This window comes from Erpetoichthys calabaricus, chromosome 6 (assembly GCF_900747795.2).
Source record: "Erpetoichthys calabaricus chromosome 6, fErpCal1.3, whole genome shotgun sequence".
Lineage (NCBI taxonomy): Eukaryota > Metazoa > Chordata > Cladistia > Polypteriformes > Polypteridae > Erpetoichthys > Erpetoichthys calabaricus.
The window spans coordinates 215,151,525-215,162,030 of record NC_041399.2 but is presented as its reverse complement, the minus strand read 5'-3'; the positions used below and the strand labels follow the sequence as shown (position 1 = coordinate 215,162,030).

General features: G+C 43.8%; 1 long non-coding RNA gene across 1 annotated transcript; it reads right to left on the bottom strand.

Annotated features, from left to right (window-relative positions):
• Positions 1-1,350: 1,350 nt before the first annotated feature.
• On the bottom strand, positions 1,351-9,783 carry LOC127528402 (uncharacterized). Its single transcript, XR_007935289.1, has 3 exons — positions 9,644-9,783; positions 2,119-2,258; positions 1,351-1,455 (listed from the first exon to the last, which is right to left on the bottom strand). It is a non-coding gene; the product is annotated as an uncharacterized LOC127528402 (long non-coding RNA).
• Between the last annotated feature and the right edge of the window lie 723 nt (positions 9,784-10,506).

The window sequence follows — 10,506 nt, the reverse complement described above, 5'->3', positions numbered from 1 at the left end:
CAGCTGTCACCTACCATCTAGTTATGAATAAATTACTAACAGTTATGGTAGACAGGAAGGGGTCTATGTCAGGGCGCCACACAGGGGCCTTCAGAAAGTGAGCTACGCCGATGGTAGAAGCCATGATTGCATACCTGGAGATGATGGGGCCTTACTGCACTTTTTGCACTTGCTGCTGACCTGCTGCTTCAAGATATCCTGCTGCTGCTACCTTGTGTTGAGGGCCTGATATTTGATAATTAGGATTTCAGTGTCTCCTTTGAACCAGGGAGTTTTCAACCATTATTATTATTATTATTATTACTACTACTACAGTTCTATGAATCTCACAGCATTTCAGGTTGTATGAAAACTATGCCCACTTAAGAGATCTCTTAAGTGAGGGCATAGTTGAAAGTTCTGGGTAGGTTCTAGAATTTAGGTCTACAGTAGTCAGGGTTAGGGTGCGTAGTCAGGGTCACTTCAAAGGAAGATGTCTGGTGTTAATTACTGCTAACTGTGGCAAGGACTCAACTGGCGATGGACGCCATACATATCACCGCCTGTTTCTGTAGAATAGAGATTTGCTTTATGTAGGTCAACATTACACAGTAATAATAATAATAGCATGTCATCACTGATATGGTTATCTATTGCAAGAAGGAGATGCAGTGCCTACTGATCGATTTCATGAGAGCATTACTAATGACATTCTTCTTCTTCTTCTTCTAAATTCTTCTTCTTCTTCTTCTTCTTATTATTATTATTATTATTATTATTTCAGTTCTTTGAATCTCACAGCCTTTCAGTTGGTAGGAAAACTATGCCCACTTATGAGATCTCTTGACAGAGGGAACAGCTGAAAGTTCTGGGTAGGTTCCAGAATTTATGTCTACAGTAGTCAGGGTTAGGGAGCATAGTCAGGGTCACCTCAAAGGAAGACGTCTGGTGTTAATTACTGCTAACTGTGCCAAGGACTCTACTGGCGATGGACGCCATGCATGTCACCGCTTGTTTTTGTAGAATAGAGATGTTGATGTTGGGTGAGGTCTTTTCAGTATATCGCTTGATGGATTCAGCGATTATTATTAATTTGTTTTATGTAGTCAACATAATTTTCTGTGAACAAGAGTTGACAGTTGAATCTGCTAATCTGTGAATAAATCACTTAACCTTTCATTACATGAAAGTTCACATACAGTATTGTCACAAGTTCCTTGATTCCATCTGTGGTAAGATAATTTACCTTCAGGGCTCACACAACAGAAATATGGAAACAAATGCTCCTTTGCACATGTTGTGTTGTTTGTATGTCAAAACATCACATAACATCCTCATACCCTGCTAAATCGGGTTCATGGTCGTGGGGGGCCAGAGACAATCCCGGCAACACCAGGCTCACGGCAGGAAACAGCCCTGGATGAAGCATCAGTCCATGACAGGCGTCAAGAAGACAATCGGGAATCACCAAATCACCTAACACAGTGGCTCTCAAACTGTGGGGCGGGCCCCCCTAGGGGGGCGTGAAGTAACAAAAAGGGGGGTGCGAAGATGTGAAAAAAATCTCTGTTTTCAAACCATCTTTAGACGAGCTCCTCTCTCCATTTCTTTAAGGTCATGCGTCACAAAGCTTCAGCGATGGCCACTTGCATTTTATAGTCTGGGACACAGAACAACAGGTCATCAAGTACTAAAGCAATGTCGATGGAGAACATGGTGGACAGCCGACACTTGTTTATACAACAGTATCCTTAAGAACTACATGGGCATATTGTTGCTCAATTCCGATCGGATTTGCCTATCTCAGTGGTTCTCAATCTGTGGGGTGGGCCCCCTAATGGGGTGCGAAGTAACAAAAAGGGGGGCGCAAAGATGTCAAAAATATGAAAAATCCATCTATTGAAATCAAAACAAATTAACTTAAACTACATTCTGATACTAGAAAAATAAATACAGAGTTAGATAAATGTCGATAAAAGTTAAGTAGGTATAATAAAATATGCATCTATGATATATCATTAATTAAAAAAGAACAAACTGGTATTAGTGGGCTCCTTTCAAAAAAAACGTTAGGGGGGTGCAATTAAAACTGTTATGAAAACTCGGGTTGCAAATACTTAAAGGTTCAGAAACGCTGACCTAACATGAAACTCCTTGAGGATAGTGGAGGAGAAATGGAGGACACCGACACAAATGAGAACAACGTGCAGACATCAGGATGATGACATGTTACTAATGTGTCCATTTCACAAGCAGAAACCTATGAATGAGCTCAGCACCTTGTCAGAATGTGCGCTTTCCCCATCTGTACTTATGGGCTATGAGTGGTTCTGGTAGCTCTTGTTCAATCCCTTCTTGATGGTTCCAGGTGCCTCGACCACCAGGAAGCGCAACTCTTGGCTCAGTGGCCAGATCTCAATTTCCAGATCTTCATGTTTTCTCCACTTTTCACTTTCTTCCACAGCATGATGTTGTTCTCGTCTGATCTGGGACCACCACATCACTCTGCACACGTAGCTTTTCCTTTTTGAACTGGGCCACCATACTTGGACGGTTAACTGTAGTAGTATAGGATCAGTTTGCCCTGCCAGGTCCCCCATGATTGTTGTGTCACTAACGCTAAGAAATACCTGCGGTGTATGCTGGCACCACTTCTCGGTTATTTGTCCACCCATGCTGTTAACTGACCATCACACATAGCTGGCAACCTTGTTCTGGCGGTTTATGCATTCATGAGAAGCCAGCATTGTCCACCCAGCATTGACAGGGTGATTGTCTCCTCGGCCTGACTGCACTTTCTGTTGTCCTGCTGCTTGAAGACGTTATTGTCATTATTATTAATTGATTAATTGCTTAATTAAGTTTGTTTGGTCAAAGATATTTCCCGTTAATAGCAAGAGTTCACGGATAAATTTAGACCTTCATTAGTAAGACACAGAAGGCTTTAACTTTAATACATAAAGCTTCACGTTCCTTTGTTCCATTGGGGCGGCTGGTTGGCTGCTGAGGTGGGTAGGCGGGTCCAGGGACGAGATTTAGAGTGGTGAGACGTGCAGGTTAAGGACGCGCTCTTCAGGGAACCTTCAGGAAGATGAGGGAAGGTGGGCGGAGTCTGAGCGCGGCGGGAGCTAAATAGGAAGGCGGAGTGAGGGCGAGACCAATCGGTAAAGTCGCTACAGAGTTTATCAGCAGGAAGGTTTAGCTCGTTACCTGGAGTTGTTATTTTGTTTTCGCGGATGCCACTGCCCGGCTGTCACCTACCATCTAGTTAGGAATAAATTACTAACAGTTATGGTAGACAGGAAGGGGTCTACCTCAGGGCGCCGCAACTCGTTACCTGGAGTTGTTGTTTTGTTGATTTGAAATAAAATGCTGTGGCGAGCAGCTGGGGGCAGTACCCAGCCAGAACACCTGGAATGACCGGAAGAGAGACTATGCCTCCTCCGGAACCACAAGATGGCAGACGCCCTGGTTTGTATGGCATCCACGGGAACAGAGCATGGAAGCTCAACCCTATAGGGGCCCGTGGTCACCGCCAGGGGGTGCCCAGATACCTAAAAAGCCCTGGACGTCAGCACTTCTGCCACACTTGGAGCTTCCTTGTGGCACCTGGAGCACGTCCGGGTGAACATGAAAGGGGCTGCCTCCCTCCATTTGTAACTTGGAGTCGGGTGGAAGAGGACAGAGCTTGGTGGAGAGGAGTGGAGGCGGCGAAGAGAGGCATTGATTGAGGCCCGGACTTGAGGGTGTGTGGTGCAGGGGCACTGGGTTGTGCGTGGTACTTTGTATATAGTTGAATTACGTATAATAAACGTGTGTGTGGTTTTGAACCATCGGTGTCTGCCTGTCTGTGCCTGGGCTGCTCTCCACAATGCCCAATTCAGATTTCCTTATGTTGCTGTGTGTGTGTGTGTGTGTGTTTATGTGTGTTGTTATTGCCATCTCGCTGGTCATTACGCCATCTTCAATTACTGTGGTAAGTCCATTTTCCTTCAGGGCTCACACAGCAGAAATATGGAAACAACTGAGCTTCGTGCACGTCATCTGTAAGTCAAAACATCACATAACATCCTCATACCTGCTCAATCAAGTTCAGAGTCAGTGGGGGGGTCCAGAGACAATCCCAGCAACAATAGGCTCAGGGCTGGAAATGGCCGCGGATGAAGCGTCAGTCCATCACTGGTGTCACGTAGCCCACCTGGAATCACCGAATCATTTGAAGATGGCGGAGGGGAAATGGAGGACACAGACGAGGAGTACACTGGTGAATTCTGCTCTGTACTTGTAATATTTATATTGTTCTAATATATTGTCAGTCAGTCAGTCATTGTCCAACCCGCTATACCTAACACAGGGTCACGGGGGTCTGCTGGAGCCAATCCCAGCCAACACTGGGCACAAAGCAGGAACAAATCCCGGGCAGGGCGCCAGCCCACCACAGACTATTATATTGTATTTAATCTGATGCCCACTGCACGCCCAACCTACCTGGAAAGGGGTATCTCTTTGAACTGCCTTCCATTTTTTCCCTACAAGGGTTTTCTTTTGGGGAGTTTTTTCTTGTCTTTTTAGAGAGTCAAAGCTGGGGGGCTCTCAAAAGGCAAGGCCTGTTAAAGCCCATTGCGGCATTTCTTGTGTGATTCTGAGCTATACAAAAAATAATTTGTATTTTATTGTATTGTAATTGGCTCCAGCAGACCCCCATGACCCTGTGGTTAGGATATAGAGGGTTGGATAATGGATGGATGGATGTATTGTATGGAGACACCATAATGATGACAGCAGGCAGAAGGCCAGTGCTGGTCACTTTGGATCAAATGGTGAACAAAATTACTGAATGGAAACAACAAAACAACGAGAGTTTGAAAAGCGCAAGCAGGAGTCGCCCAAAAAAGAATCCTGACAGATACGTAACCTTGTGAGGACACCATAGCTGTCAAGTTAGAGCACAACGATGTACAAAGGTCGAGAGTGCAGGGTGACTTTCAGTGACAGTAGCAAATTCCAGCAGCGGCGCTCCTCCCCATCCTAAGAGTTACACACAAGCAATTATCTTTGTGTCACATTTGATCTTTTAAGTATTTCTCTTAATCCTCCATTGAAACTGCCATTCAAAAGCATTCATACAAGTTCAGAGCAGAGTAAAAAAAATCAGAGGTGGCCTCCCTGCGACTTTCTCGTATACTCAGATATGGGGATGAATATTTGAGGAGTAAACCACAAGACAAGGATTATATTTTTATATTATGTACATTAGAAAACCTTCAACAACAAAACAGATTAACAATATATTGAACAATTATTATAAAAGTAAAGTTCGGACTCTGCGGCTGCATGAATAAAAACTTACCACTTCCGGGTAGTGAAAATAGCTAAAACATTGATAGAAATCTGTGTTTCGTACCCAATACTTATATGCAAAATTTGGTTGACCCAAGTGAAAGCAAACTCAAGTTATCGTGTTTACACACACACATCCAAACACTCTCACACACACACAGATGTAATTCCAGAAATTGTACTTTCAAATTCAGGGAGGTCTAAAACGTCGAGATTCATCAAAATCTCGAAATCAGATTTTTAGATGATTACAATACTTCGTATACAAGAAAGTTTAAAAAAACAAAGAAAAAAGAAAACATAATCATATTCTTCACCAAAAACGTGCAGGCAGTTCACCAACGATGCTATGAAGTGCTGGATCCTAATCAGTTTGTCTTCAAGAGCGGACATTTTATCAAGATGGCTCCACTTACTCACTGTTGCTGTCAAGACGTTATGGCACACTACTGTAGAGCTACCAACATGTCATCTGTCCTCATTGTGGTAGATCTCTCAATCTCTCCTCTACCCTCAACACCAGCTCCTTCGTGCTACCCTCTCTGACCTTGGTATCAATTAGACTTCAAGTGGTTTGAGTCCTGTTTCTTTTGGCACATAGCCGGTGTGTCATGGCATGAGGAGATATCAAGAGTACACCAGGTAAGCATAAGGATCCAGCGGTGGGGCCTCTCCACTTCTCTCTCTATACCTCCTCATTAGGCCCTGTCGCCCATTTCAATGGTTTCTCTGACCTGATGGCTACTCTGCTGTCATTCCCACAGTATCAGTTAGATAGATATGAAAGGCACTACATAGATAGAAAGAAAGAATGAAGTATGAAGGCGAAGATGCATCAAGTAAAACCATATTTGTACCAACAGAACTATATGCTGGAGGAGAGACAGACTGACTGATAGATAGATAGATAGATAGATAGATAGATAGATAGATAGATAGATAGATAGATAGATAGATAGATAGATAGATAAGGCATTATATAATAGATAGATAGATAGATAGATAGATAGATAGATAGATAGATAGATAGAATGAAAGGCACTATATGATAGATAGATAGATAGATAGATAGATAGATAGATAGATAGATAGATAGATAGATAGATAGATAGATAGATAGATAGATAGATAGATAGATAGATAGATACTTTATTAATCCCAGGGGGAAATTCACATACTCCAGCAGCAGCATACTAATAAAGAAAATGTTACATTAAAGAGTGATAACAATGCAGGTATAACAGACAATAACTTTGAATAATGTTAACGTTTACACCCCCGGGTGGAATTGTCACATAGTGTGAGGGAGGACCGATCTTCTCAGTCTGTCAGTGGAGCAGGACGGTGACAGCAGTCTGTCACTGAAGCTGCTCCTCTGTCTGGAGATGATCCTGTTCAGTGGATGCAGTGGATTCTCCATGATTGACAGGAGTCTGCTCAGCGCCCTTCGCTCTGCCACGGATGTCAAACTGTCCAGCTCCATGCCAACAATAGAGCCTGCCTTCCTCACCAGTTTGTCCAGGCGTGAGGCGTCTTTCTTCTTAATGCTGCCTCCCCAGCACACCACCGCGTAGAAGAGGGCGCTCGCCACAACCGTCTGATAGAACATCTGCGTTTCTTATGCAAATAAAGTCACTTTATGTAAATGTAGTTTTCTGTGCCATTACGACTTTACAACAATACAATTATTCATAAATGGAGTCCTGCACATTGAAACTATTAATCGATATTGACAGTGAAAACAGAACTTCAATGTAAGTTTACATGCATTTATCTAAACTACTTAAAAAAAATTAAAGGCACGCTTTGAAAACACATCAGATTTCAATGGGAAAAAAATCCTGCTGGCTCTCTCTACTGCTATGGACTGACATGGTGATGTGTGAGGAACAAAAGGATGGAAATGAAAATGATCAACCGACAGAGGGACACCTCGAAAATCAAAAGGAAAAAATGATGCAGCAGGTAGGCAGGCGAGTCCATTTTGCCCAAATTTCATTGCAGCAACTCCAAATCGTACTCGGTAGTTTGTATTGCCCCCACGTGCTTGTATGGTTGACGGATGGTGTCCTGGGGGATCTCCTCCCAGATCTGGACCAGGGCATCACTGAGCTCCTGGACAGGCTGAGGTGTCGGATGGACCGAAACATAATGTCCCACCCAGAGGTGTCAGGCGAGTGAGCGAGTTGGGGTGGGTGGTAGTCAATGGTATAAATTCCTTCTTCCTTTCACCACATGAGGCTGGGCATTGTCGTGCACCTGGAGGAACCAGCATAGGTTTCTGACAATGGGTCCAAGGATTTCATCCCAATACCTAATGGCAGTCAAGGTGCCATTGTCTAGCCTGTAGAGGTCTGTGGGTCCCTCCATGGATATGCCTGCCCAGAGTAACCATCACTGACCCATCACCACACCAGTCATGCTGAACGATGTTACAGGCAGCATAACGTTCTCCACATCTTCTCTAGACCCTTTCACGTCTGTCACATGTACTCAGGGTGAACCTGCTCTCACCTATTAAAAGCACAGGGCGCCTAGTATTCTGGTATTCAATGGCAAATGCCAATCGAGCTCCAAAGTAGGAGATACCAGTGGGTCCAGCTGATGGGTTAACAACAACAACATTTATTTCTATAGCATATTTTCATACAAGTAATGTAACTCAAAGTGCTTTACATGATGAAGAAAGAGAAAAAAGACAAAGTAAGAATTAAAATAAGAGAACACTAATTAAAGTAAGGTCCAATGGGCAGAGAGGACAGAAAAAACAAAAAAAACTCCAGACGGCTGGAGAAAAAAAAACAAAATCTGCAGGGGGTCAGAGGCCACGAGACCACCCAGCCCCCTCTAGGCATTCTACCTAACATAAATGATCAGTCCTCATTGTATTCAGGGTTTTCATGGAAGGACTTGATGATGATGGTCACATGGACCTCTGGCCTTTAATCCATCAATGTGGGGACATCACTGTGCTTTGATAAGGTGGTGGTGGCGCAGGTTGCCACCACAGAAAACCGGAAAAAGAACAGAAGAGAAAGTAGGGGTTAGTACGGAGGACCTTCTACAATGGGCCCTGTCCAGCTCTCCTAGAGGAATTGCCTGCCTGTCTCCTGGAATCTCCTCCATGCCCTTGAGACTGTGTTGGGAGACACAGCAAAACTTCTGGCAATGCCACGTATTGATGGAGAAGTTGGACTACCTGTGCCAGCTCTGTAGGGTCCAGGTATGGCTTCATGACACCAATATTGACACTGACCGTAGCCAAATGCAAAACGAGTGATAAAACAGATGAGGAGGGAAAAATGTCAGTGACCTCCCTCCATCTGTTAACCCATTCATTCCTGTTTTGGGGTTTGTCTCATTGTTGCCCCCCCGCTCTAGTAGCACGTCATCACTGATATGGTTATTTATTGCAAGAAGGAGATGTAGTGCCTACTGATCGATTTCATGAGAGCATTGCAAATGACATTCTTCTTCTTCTTATTATTATTATTATTTCAATTCTTTGAATCTCACAGCCTTTCAGGTGGTATGAAAACTATGCCCATTTGAGAGATCTCTTGAGAGAGGGCATAGTTGAAAGTTCTGGGTAGGGGTAGGTTCCAGAATTTAGGTCTACAGTAGTCAGGATCACCTCAAAGGAAGATGTCTGGTGTTAATTACTGCTAACCGTGCCAAGGACTCTGCTGACGATGGACGCCATGCATATCACCGCTTGTTTTTGTAGAATAGAGATGTTGATGTTGGGTGAGATCTTTTCAGTATATCACTTGATGGATTCAGCGATTATTATTAATTTGTTTAATGTAGTCAACATAATTTTCTGTGAGGAAGAGTTGACAGTTGAATCTGCTAATCTGTGAGTAAATCACTTAACCTTTCATTACATGAAAAGTTCACATACAGTATAGTCACAAGTTCCTTGATTCCATTTTCAATTACTGTGGTAAGCTGATTTACCTTCAGGGCTCACGCAACAGAAATATGGAAACAAATGCTCCTTTGCACATGTTGTGTCGTTTGTATGTTAAATCATCACATAACATCCTCATACCCTGCTACATCGGGTTCATGGTCGTGGGGGGCCAGAGACAATCCCGGCAACACCAGGCTCACGGCAGGAAACAGCCCTGGATGAATTATTAGTCCATGACAGGCGTCAAGAAGACAATCTGGAATCACCAAATCACCTAATATGAAACTCCTTGAGGATGGTGGAGGAGAAATGGAGGACACCGACACAAGCGAGAAGAACGTGCCAGGATGTTGACGTGTTACTAATGTGTCCATTTCACAAGCAGAGACCTATGAATGAACTCAACACCTTGTCAGAATGTGCGCTTTCCCCATCAGTGCAATCTTCTGTGCTTGTGGGCTATGAGGGGTTCTGGTAGCTCTTGTTCAGTCCCTTCTTGATGGTTCCAGGTGCCTCGACCAGCAAGAGGCACAACTCTAGGCTCAGTGGCCCACAACCTCAAATCAAGTTGGGGAGCATGCACTGGTACAGCGCATTGCTGCACCCACTACTAGTGATGGGAAGTTAGGATCATTTTACCAACTCGGACCTTTGAGTCTCGTTCAGCAAAATGAACGAATCTTTTTTCGAGTCATTTCGTTCATTTCGTTGATTTTAGCAAAATATAATTAAAATGTTACCTGTTACCTCCCTAACACATCTACTGCTTACACAAATGTTGATCACACTACAAACAAGACAAAACTATAACGCTATAAGAAACAGAAAATATTAATTCATTGTTTACCTGGGTCTTTAGTCTATGATTCGCTACTACTGAGCCGGTAAGTGGTCACGTGACAAAAGAACGAACAACTCGAAAGACTTGAGGAATGAACAAATCAATTCTCTTTCCGGCTCAGACTGCATAGGTTAAGCTTATGGGGCTGTCACGTGATGAACGAACGACTCGAAAAACCCGAAGACTCGAAAAAACTATAGAAAGTTGCGCAAATGCGCATGCGCGACTGAACGAATCACTCCCACGAGACGACTCGTTCTTCCCGAGTCACATTAAAGATTCATTCAAAATGAACGAATCGTTCAAGAACGACCCATCACTACCCACTACACAACGAAACAACTCGGGATCCCGGTTTGCAACCCACCAGGCAGACACGCGGTCCGGTCCCACCCTCCGGAAATAACCCTCTATCTGGCACAGCCAGGTG